Source organism: Pleurodeles waltl, chromosome 5 (assembly GCF_031143425.1).
Source record: "Pleurodeles waltl isolate 20211129_DDA chromosome 5, aPleWal1.hap1.20221129, whole genome shotgun sequence".
Classification (NCBI taxonomy): domain Eukaryota; kingdom Metazoa; phylum Chordata; class Amphibia; order Caudata; family Salamandridae; genus Pleurodeles; species Pleurodeles waltl.
In genome coordinates, this window is record NC_090444.1 from 1631131500 (window position 1) to 1631148456 (window position 16957).

At 46.4% G+C, this 16957-nt stretch overlaps 1 protein-coding gene across 2 annotated transcripts in view; it reads right to left on the minus strand.

Annotated features, from left to right (window-relative positions):
* The window catches only part of NBAS (NBAS subunit of NRZ tethering complex), a 1762396-nt gene that overhangs the window by 299631 nt on the left and 1445808 nt on the right, over window positions 1–16957 (minus strand). The window lies entirely within an intron of this gene.

A 16957-nucleotide genomic window follows, 5' to 3' on the forward strand; every position in this document is an offset into this window, starting at 1 on the left:
AGGAGGCAGGAGGCAAAAAGATTGGGGATAACCCTGCATAAGCAAAAAAGTCCAACAACTATGAGGATTTCTCTTGTTCATTTTTGGATCAGGAGCTTCAACAAAGCAGTACTAAATCTGCACCCATAGAATTACTCCTTGAATTCACAAACATTGGGAATAGTAGGCTTGGAAAGCTGCTCTAGTATCAAGTTACCAGAGGAAACGGCCTAAACTACGTGGGCTCAGCCACGCGTGCCATTTGTCCACAAGCGGAAGAACGCTTACCTGAACTATGCATATGCGTGGAGTCAGACTGAACCACGCATATGCTTTGACCACATATTTGCATGGTTGAGGCAGTGGTCTAGCGGCGCAGATGGGCGGGCATGGATCAGGAGCAGGATGTAAAAGGCCCGCAAGAGGTAAGTGGGGCTGGGGCCGGGTTTGGGGTGGAGGGTTGCTTTTAGGGGTGGGGTGGTTTTGAAGCTCAGTCCAGGGGGTTGAGGGGTTGGGGTCATTTTTTGGATTTAGGGCTCAGGGCGGGGGGGTCAGGGTAGATTAGAGAGGGGGTTGTTTTTAGGGGTGAGCGGGCGGTTTTAGGGCTCAGGGTGGGGGGTGGTCGGGGTAGTCTTTTGGATTTAGGGCTCAGAACGGGGGAGGATGGGGCAGCTTTAAGGGCAGGGTGTTGGTGGGTCAAGGTTGAGATAAAGGTCTCACGGGGGCTGGATGGGTCATTTTAAAGGCAGGGTGGTGTGGACTGCAGGGCAGGGGTGTCTGGTGTTAGGGAGCAGGGTGGGGGGAATTTACCACTCATATCTCTTTACCACATATGCTTCTACAACGAAATCGTTGTAAAGGCATGCGTGGTAAAGATGTGGTCATGGTTCCGTCCGCATTGTTCAGGTATGCATTGTTTAGGCATGCGTGGTGTGTCATACAACCAGTTTCCAGGGATACTACTGTAAAGACAATTGGATGAATACTTGCTAATAGTTTAACCAGTGGCAATCGCTCTGGTTAGCATTCCAACCCATAATTGTTCACCCACTGTGCCATTCCAGACAGAAGCTCGGCTGATGCATATCAGTACTGACCTTATCCTCACAGAAACAGTCCATTCTGAAACTTGGTCGTCTCACCCCTCATCCCACTGTTTTTTAGTTGGGGAATTTGAGCTTCACATCCCCTGAATCTCATCAACTAAGGTATGGCCCTGGATATGAATGTTTTCTGGGAGCTAATTTTATGCATTTACTGCATCTGTAAAGTCACTTCCAAGATGCGTGAAACTAGATGAATCCAAGGTGGACATTTTGAAGATGAATTACTGATTCATACTGTCTTAACTGTACTAAGAGTGTTTCTAGTGCATAAAAAGTGGGCTAAGGGAAGTAGGCGTATAAAACTATTTTGTCAGACACTATATGGAGATGCTTTTTCATAATACTATGTATGAGGCAGGGGCATGTGAACTGAATTTTTGATCAAATGGAAAGCCATTGCAAATACGATCCTGCCATTGATATGTGGTTGAAATTTTTTGAGGGTGAGTGCAAGCACACTACATTGCTTTGTAATTTTTAGGTCTTGCCTAGGCAGCACAAGTGCTGCCTCTACGAGGCATGGTGTATCTCATCTGTGGGCACAGAACATGCCCACCTCTTTCAATTCATTCCTTTGTGTGCTCTTCGAAAATTCTTGCTTTTCTGAGTTCAATTGCTTACACTTGTCCCTCCTTTTGGTGTGCTGCTCACTCTCATGGGACTGGCCCTGTTACTTGCAGGCTTTCACTTCTGGGCCATTAGGCTCACATTCGTGCACAATTTTTAGGTGGAGCACCGCAGCGCGCAAGCACTGCTTTTCTGACCTGTTGGTATGTAGTTGGTCTTTTAACCACTCCCACCTCACGCCCATCACTACCACTCGTTCGTGGGCTTGCCCTTCAACATTCCTTAGATGACATTGGTAAATGGTTTATGTTGTCCCTCCATGGGAAGGTTTTGTTACGCCTTGGCCATCGCCCCTGTTACATGGCTAATTGCGCTTTTGCCGATAAGTTTGACTGCGAGCGAACTTCTTTTTCCTTGTGTCTGTCTCTTCGTGGTTGATGCTCATGGCGGCCGTGGCGCTGTGAATCGGATCGCGTATGTGAAACTGTTTTACTTTTAATTTTCAGTTTTTGTGGCAAGAAAAGTCCGGTTAGGAGTTTAGAACGGTACTAGCTCTAACTCGAGCAAATGCGAGGCCCACTGCATTGTAAAAGCCAGTTTTCTTTTGCAGCTCAGCTCAGCCTTGGGGGGGGGGGGGCAGCAGTACTAAGTACTGTACAACCCTGCATGTGAGCTTCTCGTGATTCTTGTTTATTCTTCTGACCCGTGACCAAAGCCCTCGGTTCCCTCACCCTCACCCTCACCCCCCCCCCCCCCCCCCCCCCCGTCTCCTCTGCCGACAGACTTGAAGAAATCCAGGAATACGTGGTCCATCACGTTTGTGTGCAGAGAATCATTCACCCAGTGAGCTCCACTGCTCCCTCTATGAGCCAAAGCCCACGGCTTCCCCTTCTACTCCGACGACAAACTAACAAATCCAGGAATGCAGTGACTTAATCTGGTCATTCTCCGTGGCTCTCCCTGTTCACGTTTTTCCTCATTTGTTCTTTGTCAGCACGTTTCTTTCTTTGTGACATTCTCTTCGTAATGTGCTACTGTCTCTCTTAGTTGCCCTTTGTGCCTCTCTGTCTCTGTCATTGTGGTGTGTGAGTTTGTTTCACCTTTAATTGTGTTTGTCTTGCTGCGACTTTATTTATTTTCTTGTCTTTCTGTGCTTTTGACTTTCCCTCTTTTTAAAGTAGGACTTTGTCTCTCTCACTCTCATGACTCTCTCTGTAAATTTGGGCTGCCTCTCGCTTCCTCTGTGACTTCGCATCTCTTTAGCGTGTCTCACATGTGCTTTTAGACTGCAGTGATACTTGAAGGGCCTTCCCTTTCCGCTCCCCTTAAACTCACGTGCAAACACAGTTTAGGGACCCCTCCTCTGCTTCCCAAGGAAGTCCCAGCGCTTTGGTTTGCAGACCGCTGCTCCTGGGCACACAGCACCTCCCAGTTGTTTAAAGCGGGTTGGAGCAGGGTAGTATTTTTGCAGTCGGCTTCAGCGATGCGTGTGTGCAGCGTTTAAAATGTATGTGTGAAGGAAATGACTTGCAAAGCACAGCGCTTTTCTGGCTCGATTCAAAGCACTTCTTGGCTAATGGAGGGGAGCATGGAGTAAAGGTGAGATTATTATTTTGTTTCTCTGAGTTGGGGTTGGTCACCCATAGAAAGCGCAGGACCTGTAGCACCCGCTTTGGCTCTCAGTGCACTTTGTGAGGAGGAGGTGGTACTTAGTTGCTTAGGTATTTTGGAGGGGGCACTTTAGTTCTAGCTTGACAACCTACCTTGTATCAACAACAGGAAAAGAGCTCTCAGAAGTACTGCTGTGAAGGTGGAGGTGATCGAGCCACTGAGACCTCGAGCCGGATGCCTGACTCTTGCTCGGCTCGAGGTTCTCCTGGAACCTAGGGTCCAAAACAAGCTGAACTTTCCTCAGGCAACGTGGTTTAGCGACTACAGCTGTCGACCAAGTAACTTAGGTTTGAATCCGGGCCTCTGCCCGCATCCTCTGAATCCTGGCAAATCTCTCCCTGAGCTGAAAAAAATGTGTAGCACAGTCAGGGTCACGGAACTATGCAGCAGGGGTGAGTAAATTATGCGGCACGCAAAGGCAAATTATACGGCGTAATGCGGCACATACTGGTATTACACTTGTTTATCATGGCTTCTACCAGCATCAAGGAGCAGAAATGTTCCAACAGATTTAAACACATACCCCTGGAAGGGGAGCTTTCTTCTGTGGGTCGAGAACGATCAAAGGTTGCTAATGGAAAGCAGTCGGACATTGATTCTGTGGCATTGTTTGCTGTCCCTTGTGCAGATAAACAAGTAGTACAATTTCACAATGTCGAGGGGAGGAAGTTCATTTTTTACCCACTGTCCTCATCTTTCACTTGTTTCGGCATCTTTACTCTTTCTTTTGTCAGGCGGTGAAATCTCAGATTCTATGATAATTACAGTAGAATTGTATCTTCTCTTCACTTATTTAAACAAAGTGATAAGAGGCAACAGCGCTCTGCATCACAGCATTTTTAAAACTGTTAGCTATGTTGCTCTGCAGCTGCTGCACAATCTGGTGAAAGTTTAAATAAAAAAGGACTATGACATGAACAGCGTTGATCACGTCCTAGCTTTTTTATTATCTTTACTTTCAGATATGCTGCACAGCTGTGCAACTTGGCTAAAAAATGGCAACCCCAAAAGATCTCATATTGGCTTTACCAATGCTTGCTTAGAGTTTGTCTACATTCTTTCCTTGAACGGCCAATTTCATCACTAATAATAGTCACAGCGCAGAACAGCATGTGAGCAGCGATCTTTAAAGCATGCTGGCTGAAAAAGGAGTCAATAAATCTAGTCAAGCGTGCTCTCATTACAAGACATTGTACTTTCTTAGAGAATGTGATGTTCTACTTAAAGATATAAGGGCTCTGGAACCAAGTGGAAGCCCCTGTCTAAGTTGGCTTTGGGCAGGAAAACACTTACCCGTTCAGTCCTGCATTGGACTGGGGCTATTTTCCCTTCATCCATCCAGCGTCAATGTCGGCCGACAGCCCCCTAAATAAAGGTCAGGGTGTTGTTTGCGTAGGCCCTGAGTCAGACTTTATGGTTTCTAGTTTTACCAATATTTTTTTTTAACATATGTACACCAGCGATTTTTCCTTGAGGGTGGGGAGCGTCGCCCCCCACCCACTGCGAGCCCCGCTAAACGTGAACAATAAAATGACAATTAAATGATTTCTTGCCATTTTATTTATCACCAGGCGTGCTGCAGCAGTCAGCCTGCCCCGGAGCCAGGAGAAATAAGGGGTGTGTCCTCTTGAACAGAGGACTAGAGCAGTGCTGGCAGACACTGCAAAGTGCGCATGTCAGTTTGGCCGGCAGACCTGCGCTGGCCAAACTGACAAACGCACTTTGAAACTCTCCACCCGGCTGCATTGAACAGGTGGGTAAAGAACAAGCACAGGCCTGATGCGCCCGAAAGAGCATCTAGCCAGCCCACCCAATCCAATCTTGGTGCTACTGTCATGCTGGTTACCAGCATGAGAGTAGCGCCAGGATTGCTTAGGGAAGTTTCCTCTTCCACTTGTGCCGGTCGGAGATTGCGATGGGCACAGGGTACGCAGCCCAGGTAGGTACATTTATTTTATTTTTAAATTTAATATAAGGCAAGCAAGTGTTTTTATTGTGCATGCTTGTGTTATGTTTGTGTACCGTTTTCACTGCTTTAGGATGCGATGGGGCACTCTGCTCGCCCCACCACTTTCCTATATTACCAGCCGCTGCTCCATATGTAATATGCAAAGTGACAAGTGTGACCCTTTGTGACACACCACAGGTGAAGGAGGTCTACTTCGACAATAAAGGGTAGGGCCTTACGGATTGGCCCCAATGAAACATGAGGCAAATGTGCTGAAAATGGCTCCTTGCTACATCAGCTAAGCATTGGACCAAGACACCGTAGTCCATCACAGCGAGCGTAGAGTGCAATGGATGTATTAATGTTATTCAGCTTTTTGCTTTTAATAATACCTAGGTGAGTATTGTTGGTTTCAGGATTTGCAATTCATTTGAGACAGGAGTTAAGCCATCTAGAAGTCATATCACCCAGTATGCGATTACAGTGCAAATTCATGGACATTAGCTAGCTGTACAGATATTATTGAGCTTTCTTTTTATTAATACCTAGATGAGTATTGTTATTTTCCTGCTTTTGGCAGAAACTGTAGGCCGTTGCAATGCCAGTCTTGTTCTTGGCAGACTTTGGGTTTTGACCCTGTGGTGTTGAATGCAGTCCTTGGGACGGAGTCTTGGCTCATATGCCCTCGGTGTCTTTCTTCCTTACACGATTCTAAATCTCTCCTCTGCTTCTGTGTATTACAATGGGCACATTGCTTCCTTACCCTCTAAAGCCGCCCTTCACACCATCAAACGCCAAAGGGAGGTGCAAACAAGAGGCATGCCTCTAATGCGCATGTTCAGCGCCTCGGCAACTATACTGGTTTTTAGGTTTGAGTATAGATTTGTTTATTCATTTAATTATTTTCTCATTTAATTACATTTGTATTTAAGCTTTTGTCCAAAAATCTGACTTTTAAAACCTATTTCTAAACATACAAAAACAAACTTAAAATGATCTATAATGCGTTATATTAAAGTCACAGAAACATCGTTGCTACTGCAAGTATTTTTAGGCACCCAGGGTTGCAGGCAAGTGTCTTTCTCTATGCGGCTCTGCTGTGGCCCTGGGACTCCTTGTATTCAAAATAATATCTAAAAACTAATTTCTTCAGCTAGGCCTCTCCGATTAATCATCTCTCCTAATTGCGCCTTCACCCTTCTTCACCTCTCGTCCAATGATACTTGCCTTAGCTGTAAAGTTCTCCCAGGCCTCGTGGCTGGGTCCCCATTATACGAATATGACAGGTAAAAATAGACATATAGACAGTGCTTTAAATGGGCCGGTACTGTCCGGTACTGAGTACCGGCACTTTTTTATTTTGGGAGGGAGAGTACCGGCACATCTCAAGAAAAACGTACTACTTTTAATTGGAGAGTACCGGCACTTCTCGGAAACAAGCAGGTACTCTGGCACGGAGTACCTGCACTTAAATTTTTCCATTTCAAGCACTGCATATAGATTGTGTTTACTTCAGCAGTCCAGGTGTTATAATTACAAGTGCCACCTTACAATTCAAAAGCAACCCAGAGGTACACTAGAGATACTTACCTTAGCGATGGAGAAGTCTAATATATAGACTGCTATAATGCACAGGGCACATCCGCTGCCCATCCTTTATCATTAAACAGGTCCAATGACGTCAGTTCCCCAAAATGCCAGGGCAATAAAATGACATATGAGGACTGTTTTGTATTACTGCTTGCAGAGTGCATTCTTTCCCCTTTTGAGACCTAAACTGCTTTCTGAGTGATCCATTTGTATTATTTATACAGCGCTTATTTATACAGTACTCTGATTTGCATCAGCTTTCTGGTCGCGCATCAGACCTTATGGTCGATAAGGAGGTTTTAACACAAGAACACGTAGTGCCCAATCGAGCCACCAGGGAGCATTCTATTGAGTCCATCCCGAAACAGCCGGGGACCAACTCTAACGAAGTCATCCAGGACTATTTTATTAAGGGCACCATAGAGTGACATTGAACGAATCCCAAGGCAGGCCCCCTTAAGCCACAATTGAGTATTATATTGAGCCCACCCGGGGGCAAGAGAGGACCGAACCTCCTCAAGGCACTGGTAAGCAACCAGGGAGTACAACATGGAGCCCCACTCAGGAGGGACAGAGGTCCAGCCACCTTGAAGTGCAAGATAAAAAAGTTACTTATATTTGGTAATGATCTTTCTAATTGATACTCTACATACCTGTAGATTACTCGTTTAGTGAATCGTTCCAGGTGCCAGACAGGGTATGGAAACTGGAAATATCTTTGCCACACCAGTTGTGGTGCCAGGGCTGTTGTTCAACTCCGGATCTTCCCTGGCATGATATCAAGGAGTTGTATAAGCACCACCCGGCCCTTCGACATCATTTACCATCCTTTTTTCTAGGTCCTTAGAGGCCGTGACAGAACCAGTGAAAGAAAAGCAAAACAAAACTGAAATCCTCTCAGAAAGCAAGTTACCACTTCACAACTACACCTCAGAGTGGCGAGACGGCGGTAACAGAGAGTAATCTGCAGGTAGATCAAGTATCCAAAAGAAAGTTCATTACAAAAGGCAAGTAACATAATCTGATGGATATTTCTACCAACAGGTTCCTCACCCCATTACTCAATACTAAAGGAGTAGCCAAGGAAGCATGTTTGCGGGTGGTGAAAGCAACTTGTGATGTAGCACAGGATAGATACATTACAATCGTAATCGAGATACAGACTACGCTCAGGACTGCGAAGGCTAAACCGCAGCCAGCCATCCTGGGACAGCAACCAAAGTCAAGGATAAGTGCCAAGTGCAGATCTACTCCAGCACCAGAGCACTCCTCAGCAGCTTAGAACTCCATGCACACCAATAGCACATTATAGCAGCAATAGAAAACTAAGTCAAGGGCATGAAACCAAGTAGAAAATACTATGGACTGAAGAGCCAATAGGGCTGCAAAGTGCTTAAAAGTACAACAGAACATATGGGTCAAATGTCAACACAGCCAAAAAAAAGGTATGCTCGAAGGGAGCAAGGCAATGAAACGAACAGCAACACCACAAATTGCCGATCACCAGTCAGCAGCCAAATGTGGCCTATACCATGCCAGAACACAAAAGAGGAAAGAGCAATTACCTCAGGGCCACGAAGGCAACATCAAATTTCTCAGTCACTGCGAACGCCAGCAGCCTGGCATTCAGCAACTCATAAGAGACGCAAGTCAAACCTGTAGACAAGAAGGAAATCTGACAAGCAGAAAGGTGGTAAAACTGTGAAGAGCCAACGGCCAGCCAAGGAGACAGCCCTAGCTGGTATACACCCAATCACAGATGACCCAGCATCCTACACATGGCTGAATAAGGTTCCACTACCAGAAGACAGCCAAACCCTGGGCGGTAAAGAGACACCAGCATGAACGTTAGATGCCCAGCAGATACAAGCACCAGAATGTCATACAAACAAAAGACTGCATATACCTCACATGGGAACCAAACAGAGCAGTCAAGAAGCACCAGGGTTGACAGCACCAGAACAACATATAAAACCCACAATAGACTGTCCCACCAAATGCCAGTTTGGTTCAAAAAGGGTGGCCATGTGGGAGAAACAACCATCAGCGTGGCTGAGGACACAAGAACATAGACCACAGATGAGAAAATACCTGCAGGAAGGACTTATGGCACTCAAATTCTGCTGGACACCAGGACAACGGAACACATACTGCTGAAAACATGCAGAGACTACACTGGCCCAGGCAACAGGGGCAGAGTGTGCCAAATCGGGCCTCCAAAGTGATATCTTTCCGAAAATCCCACACAGGCCCCACAGTGAACGACAACCATCCACCAGACAAGACGGTCCTAAAACAAACATAGCCCCAGCAAACTGGAAGCCTAAAATATCGACAGCTTGTATCTAGCCAGGACGATCCAAACAGCAAAGAAAGTAGAAATGACAAAAGAATGCATGCATGAAAATAAATCAGTGGAAACAGGGGGCCACTACTCTAACACAACAACCATGTGTCTGCTCCAACGGAGCACACAGCTCATCACCAATGAAGATTCCTTGTATGAAAGAGACCAAGAACCACCACCACACAGCTGTCTGGGATAAAACAGATAGGGACTCAAACAATAAGGTCTCACCACACGATGATCCGTCTCACATTAAACACACCCACAGTGATGAAGCATAGAGCTCTAGAAAGCCTAAATACAAAAAAAGGTGCACACTCCAGAAGAACCACTAAGAGAGATCATGAGAAGCGTTAATAGAGAGGGAAAAGGCCAATGTGGTTTTCAGAGTCAGAGAGAAAGGTGTTCAAAGGAAAGGGCCCAGCAGATACCCCTATAATCTCAAGAGAGGACTGGGGTCTGGTACACCCTAGACCAGTGGTTTCCAAACTTTTGACTTCTGTGGACCCCCATTTTATCAATACTGGAGCCCGGGGACCCCCACTGACTCATTATTGGTATCCAGGGACCCCCACTGAGTCATTACTGATAGTTGGAACCTAATATAAAATTTTCTAGGCAGTTGCGGACCCCCTGAGGAGGCTTTGCGGACCCCAGGGGTCCCTGGGCCACAGGTTGGGAACCACTGCCCTAGACAAATGGATTTCTGAAGAACAACCAAACCATATCCCACAGTCTAAAACCTGTACCAATGCAGCAAAAGAGAAAACTGAACACTTTTCAAACCCGGGTCCCCGGTGAAAACCAAAAGTACCCAGATTAAAGGATACATTCAGAAAGGCTGAACATGGCTGTCAGAGAAAGGGAATAACAAGGCCAACAAGGTAAAGACAGCCATAAGACAAGCTAAAGATATATCACATCTCAATGAGTTCTGCTTGCCACACCAGGACCGAAGACAGAGAGGGTGTGTGTGTGTATTAAACTGGAACAGGAAAAGAGTGAATCTGCTCCACTTATTAGCATCATCCTGTAGGGCCTGGTCATCCAGCAACAATCAGAAACCTAGGATGCTCCCGAAATTGAGACAAAAGGGAATGGGTGAAAAGCCATACCAGCTCTAAAGTCTCCACTGAGCAAAGCAGTGCAGGCACCAGAAAATGGTGATAACCATCAAAAGGCAGATCCCATAAGGCATCCTGATCCTGAACCTCTCTTGGAAGACGAAAGTGACACACACACACAGGCATAGCAGTGCAAGACAGTAAGGACGCAGACAAGTCTATGAACTGGTGACATAGTCTGCTGAATCAAAACTTGAGCTGAGAATCTGTCTGTTTTTGCCAAACCTATAATGCATCACCTCTTCAAAGGAGACAGTAACATAATCTGGAAGGAGTAGGACAGCCACCTAAGCCATTGACAAAGGGCAATGGGAACAATGCACCAACAAACATGGTATTACAAGGAGTAAGGGTGAGCTACCCATGCCCTGCCCTGCCCTGCCCCGCCCCAACCAATGAGAACACCTTTCTCCCCAAGGCATTCAGATGTGCCACTCCTTAGGCAGAAGAAATGAGAGGGAAGCAAACGAGGAGTCACCAGACACAAGAACCAAGGAAAGAAGAAAGAACTCCAAGCCATTAAAAAAGGGACCAGAAGAACAGAATATTAGGCCCATCCATTAGTCACCAATCCAAGCAATGACAGCAGGAGTCCAGGCAGGGTACTCCATAGCACTCGAACAGGGGCTTTAAACACCCCAACAAAGGGCATTAAAGGCTCATACGATGAGGAACAAATCAACAGGATTGGTGTTAAGTAACTGTTCACCTCTACCACTGGTGCAGGAAACGTAAAGACTGAAACCACTTTACATAAGGTAGAATTAAAAGAAAGAACTCCAAAAGGAGGTTTGAAGACCAATCCAGGTCCAATTCTGACTCAGGGACCCAAACACTGGGGGAATGAAAAGACAAGAACAGTCATTTTAGAGTCATAAACAAAAAGAGCAACCCCTTCGTCAGCTACAGGGCCAGAATCTGACCCCAAGAAGAGGAATGCCTCAAAAGTGACATCAGAGGCAAAAGAACATCCAGAATCCAGGAATAAAGTGTAGGGTAGATTCATAATCCACACAAACTTTGACCAAATGGATGGTGTCATCCAAAGCGGAGTCCCAGTGCTGACCAACAGGAGAAACAGAAGTCAGAGCTGGGGACGGCAACAACCCAATCACCAATGTGGAAGCAAAGGAAACAAGCAACTCCTCCAGCCAAACTAGCAAGACGTTTGAGGCTGAGCCAACGTTGACAAAACCAACTAAGTTGAATGACACAAGGGGCAGAGCCACCAATGGAAGTGATGTCAAAGGACCAGAAGGCTTCTTTGGGTCAGAGGTGCACTAAAAATGGGTCAAAGAAGATCAGCACATCGCCCGCGAAGCCTGAGTGACCACTGCCACCTGAGAGCTCCAGGGAGTGGGAATGCAAGAAGTAGTAAATAACAATGGCTCATGTGGTATATTTTACAAATATTTAATATATTAGAGATATGTCAACTACTTCCCCAAATCAATCCATAAACACCCCAATATCATGACATCCAATTATGAAATTTAAAAGAAATAGACACATAATTATCTGCCAAGGCACTTAGAGCTCAAAGTGATCACAAAGTGTATTTACAGAAAAAGGGGAAGTACGAATGAGAACATGTGCAGGAACAATATCTATCTCAGTCCTGAAATGTAACTTATTTAGCAAAATATATCCTCCTAACATCCCTAATTTCTGAAGGCATTTCAACCTCATGCAGTCTTTCTTACAAGGTCATCATCAGTACTACAATACTCACAGTCGAAAAGCTTCCAGGAATAGCAGAAAGGGGGGGGAGAGGGGGAGGGGGATGGAACAATGATTAAAATTATCATTACAAAAGAATGACTAATATTTACAAGACATCAGAAGAGAAACGTGTGCTGTGGGTGTTGTAGCAAATATATCAACTGGTTACAAAGGATCCTTAATGGTAAACAAAAGAAAAATAGAGGAATGACCGCCCTAATAAATGAAATGTGGCAAGGTGAATTAGTGACAATGCACACATGTTGCTATTTGGATGTAAAAAGGGGGGGCTTTTATATTGGAAAGTACATAGTTCAGCAAGGACAGGACCAGGGAGTGACCTATTTGGTCAAACTGGATCTTAATAATATCATCATGAGGAATTTGGACTTAGAATCATGTGAAGGAAGGGCACACAGTGAGGAGCACTAAAAGTATCCACCAGAAAGTTAATTACTGTCTCTAATGATGGAAGCATTAAATAAGTTGTTCATGGTATCTACGGCCACCACTATGCATGGGATCCTCAAGTAATGGAGAACAAGCAGCCCATGGCAGTGGGAGGTGCAGGGTACTGAAAAGAGTCAGCTTCAAACAGTGATCCCATGGAAGAGTGAGATTTCAGGAGTGGTTGGTGGAAGGGGGTGGGGGTTCAGGAAAAGAAAGGAGAATAAAAAAAGGGAGGGCAGGATGTCATATCAATGACGTTTGACCCAACCTGGACACTATCCCATGGGGCTCTGTCATACAAATCTTGAAATCGATTACATCTCAAAGTTAAGGTGAAGAAGAAGAAAAGGACTCGGTTTGTAGGTGGCTAATATTCCAAAATACCATTTCCCACAATAGAGACGGACTCTTCAAATGTTATATCTTTTGGATACATTCCATTTTCATCTTCGAGGCTCTCAGTTCTGTATTTTAGTTTTTGTGTTCTGTGCCTAAATACATGAAAGTGCGCTGGCTGGAAAACATTTTTAATGAGAGTAATAATAAATAAGTCATGGGATTTGGGACACAGTGAATGGGTGACTACACGGCACAGTTCTTAGCAATTCCCATTTTCCATGTTAAATAACAATGGACAGATTAGATGAAAACGTCTGAAAAAAGATCCGACTATGTTATTAGTTTTGTACACTTTACGATAGAGAAGGCAGTCAACACCAGGCACTGAAAACTGCTAACGGAGAGTTCAGGCGAGACATAATTATCTAATTATAATATGCACGTTAAAGTACTGCTTGAAAACCTTTAAATTGTTTTTCTCATACACTGTTATATTCTTTTTATAGTTAAATTGAACATACTGAACAGATGTATAATGACAAACAATACACAGGTGGTTTAGGTAAGTCTTTGGCTATTACTAGCAAAGGGTACTATTGGTTTAATTATATTGAATTAAAGGCCCACATGTCACAGGCCATATCACAGCTTTCAATTTATTTAGGAGCCTTTTCACAACTTGCAAAATGTTTTGAACAATGACAATGGAGGCAATATAACAGAAGGGCCCAGGAACTTGCACGCGCTTGTAGTGCTTCCGGACTACATGGTCTGCTTTCATACATTTCACATATGTGCACTGTCAAGGAGGCATTCCCTTGTTTGAGTGTGGGCACAGTGAAAGGAACATCTTTGATTGCACCTCAGCTATATTACAGGCACACCCAGAAAGTGACCCTTAAGGGTCGAGCTACACAGTGCCACCTAGGAGAGCAGCAGGGACCCACTACCAGGGCGACAGTGATCAATTTGCCCTGGCAAGGGAGCGAGGGGGAGATTGCTGGCCTGCCTTCAAATGCAGATCGGCCCCACCCTCAGTGAAACATGGTGTGGCAGCTTCAACCTCCTGCGAGCTTCACTGCCAGGGATGTCAGCTCATATATTATGGCTGTCATACAGGGGGCCACAGGCTACTGGGCCCCAAGCATGGCGGCAGAGGTCGTTTGCCACTGATGTACGGGGTTTTTCTATGGCATTACAAACGTGGCCAGGTGCAACCCTTTCCACACTTGACTCTGGATAGCGAGAGGAGCAGGCACAGGCGTCTCAGCGAGGTAGTGTGGAGGCAAGAGCTCAGAACCTAGCAATCAACCTACAGGCACGGCAATGTAATGTCCAGCCCGGTGCTTATTTTTATGAGAAAAGAAAGTGATGTAATCTCACAGCATAGCTAAATACTACACAGTTCAATAGGTAGATTATAAAGGATTACCAAAGTTTCTTCCTAACAGTGAGCACTACACAGCCCCTGTTCCAGTAATTGTCCACACTCCTGCTAAAGGTCAGTTTCCTGCAATTACTGTCCCTACTTCTCAGTGGGATTAGATAAGGTTAGGATAAAGGAAGAGATGGCCTAAACTCTTCTCACTCTTTCTAACACCAATTTATTCATATTGTTTTTTTAACACAGTGGTCTCAGGCTGGGGCGTCGGGGTACCCGGGGTACCCTGGGCACCTCGGGCTCTTCACTCTCTGTGCTGGTTTAGCCCTGCAGTTTACCTATGTCTGGTAACTGTGATCCAGGGTGTGCACCAGACAGATGCTAAATACCAGCTCTCATGGTTTATCTCTTAATGTGCAGTGGAAGGTGAGGGGTGCCCTTATTTCAGACAGGGATTGGACAATGGCAGGGGAGAGTATGGGTAGCGTGCACAGCAACACCACACACAGGCAATGCAGCCCATCTGGTGGTTGCAGTCTGGTATCAGTGGAGGCCGGCAGCTTTAGGAGGGAGGGGGGCGGGCAGGAATCACACACAGACACACACACACTCATTCTTTCACACACAGACATGCACGCACGCATATCCATTAACAACAATCATACCATTCAAACATGCACGCACGCACAAAACATTCATTTTAAAACATCACAAACACACTCATTCTTTCACACACACATGCACGCACATCCATTAACAACACTCATAACTCTCAAACATGCACACGCGCACCAAACCTTAAATTTAAAACATCACACACACACACACACTTACCATCAGCCTCCAGGTCCCAGGAGGGCTGGGACTGCTGCCTCCCTCATTGACTGACCTTAGGTCAGCCAATGAGGGAAGGCAGCAGTCCCAGCCTCATCACAGAGTGGGATGGGGTCAGTGAGACTTTTGACCCCACCCCACTCTGTGATGAGGTGTCACTGATTGATACTCGCCCTGGGCACTTCAGGGCTTAAACCTGATGCGCCCAGGGCTACTGTCAATGGGTGACGCTTTCCTCGTCACCCAGGGGAGGGCCTTGAGGCACCTTTGCTGAGCCATGGAGGTCACACCCATAGGAGCTGTGACCTCCTCAGCCCAGCAAAGTTCAGCTCAGGCAGCCAGGAGTCTGCACAAAACGTGCATGGCTCACTCCTGGCTGTCTGAGCTGAAAATGAAGAGTGCCTGTCAGGCTGGCCTTTTTTCAGCCTGACAGACACTCTTCATGAGGGGCAAAAGGTGGGGGGGCAAGGCCCCTCGGTCCTAAAGGACGGGCCGCCACTCTCTGGTATACAGTAATCTATGGCTTCGTAATCGAGTTTCTTGAGGCAATGCTATGAGGGCAGTTGCCGTCTCCAGGCTGATCAGAATTGTTTGCTGTGGAGGTGACTTGGCAAACGTCTCCTTGTCTGTGGTGTCAGTATTCCTCTCTCAGAGTAATTGGCTATAAGCTCTGGTACAGGCTTGGTATAGCTCATTCTTGAATTGTGCAGTGGGGCCCCCTTCAGAGCACAGGTGTAAGGAAATGCCTCCTTGGCATGGTTACCCCCTGACTTTTTGCCTTTGCTGATGCCAAGTTATGATTTGAAAGTGTGCTGAGGCCTGCTAACCAGGCCCCAGCACCAGTGTTCTTTCCCTAAAACTGTACCTTTGTCTCCACAATTGGAACACCCTGGCATCCAGGTAAGTCCCTTGTAACTGGTACCCCTGGTACCAAGGGCCCTGATGCCAGGGAAGGTCTCTAAAGGCTGTAGCATGTCTTATGCCACCCTGGGGACCCCTCACCCAGCACAGACACACTGCTTGCCAGCTTGTGTGTGCTGGTGGGGAGAACATGACTAAGTCGACATGGCACTCCCCTCAGGGTGCCATGACAACCTCACACTGCCCATGGCATAGATAAGTCACCCCTCTATCAGGCCTTACAGCCCTAAGGCAGGGTGCACTATACCATAGGTGAGGGCATAGGTCCATGAGCACTATGGCCCTACAGTGTCTAAGCAAAACCTTAGACATTGTAAGTGCAGGGTAGCCATAAGACTATATGGTCTGGGAGTCTGTCATACACGAACTCCAGAGCACCATAATGGCTACACTGAAAACTGGGAAGTTTGGTATCAAACTTCTCAGCACAATAAATGCACACTGATGCCAGTGTACATTTTATTGTGAAATACACCCCAGAGGGCATCTTAGAGATGCCCCCTGAAAACATACCCAACTTCCAGTGTGGGCTGACTAGTTTTGCCAGCCTGCCACACACCAGACATGTTGCTGGCCACATGGGGAGAGTGCCTTTGTCACTCTGTGGCTAGTAACAAAGCCTGTACTGGGTGGAGGTGCTTCTCACCTCCCCCTGCAGGAACTGTAACACCTGGCGGTGAGCCTCAAAGGCTCACCCCCTTTGTTACAGCGCCACAGGGCATCCCAGCTAGTGGAGATGCCCGCCCCCTCCGGCCACGGACCCACTTTTGGGGGCAAGGCCGGAGGAGATCATGAGAAAAACAAGGAGGAGTCACTGGCCAGTCGGGACAACCCCTAAGGTGCCCTGAGCTGAGGTGACTCTGCCTTTTAGAAATCCTCCATCTTGCAGATGGAGGATTCCCCCAATAGGATTAGGGATGTGCCCCCCTCCCCTCAGGGAGGAGGCACAAAGAGGGTGTAGCCACCCTCAAGGCTAGT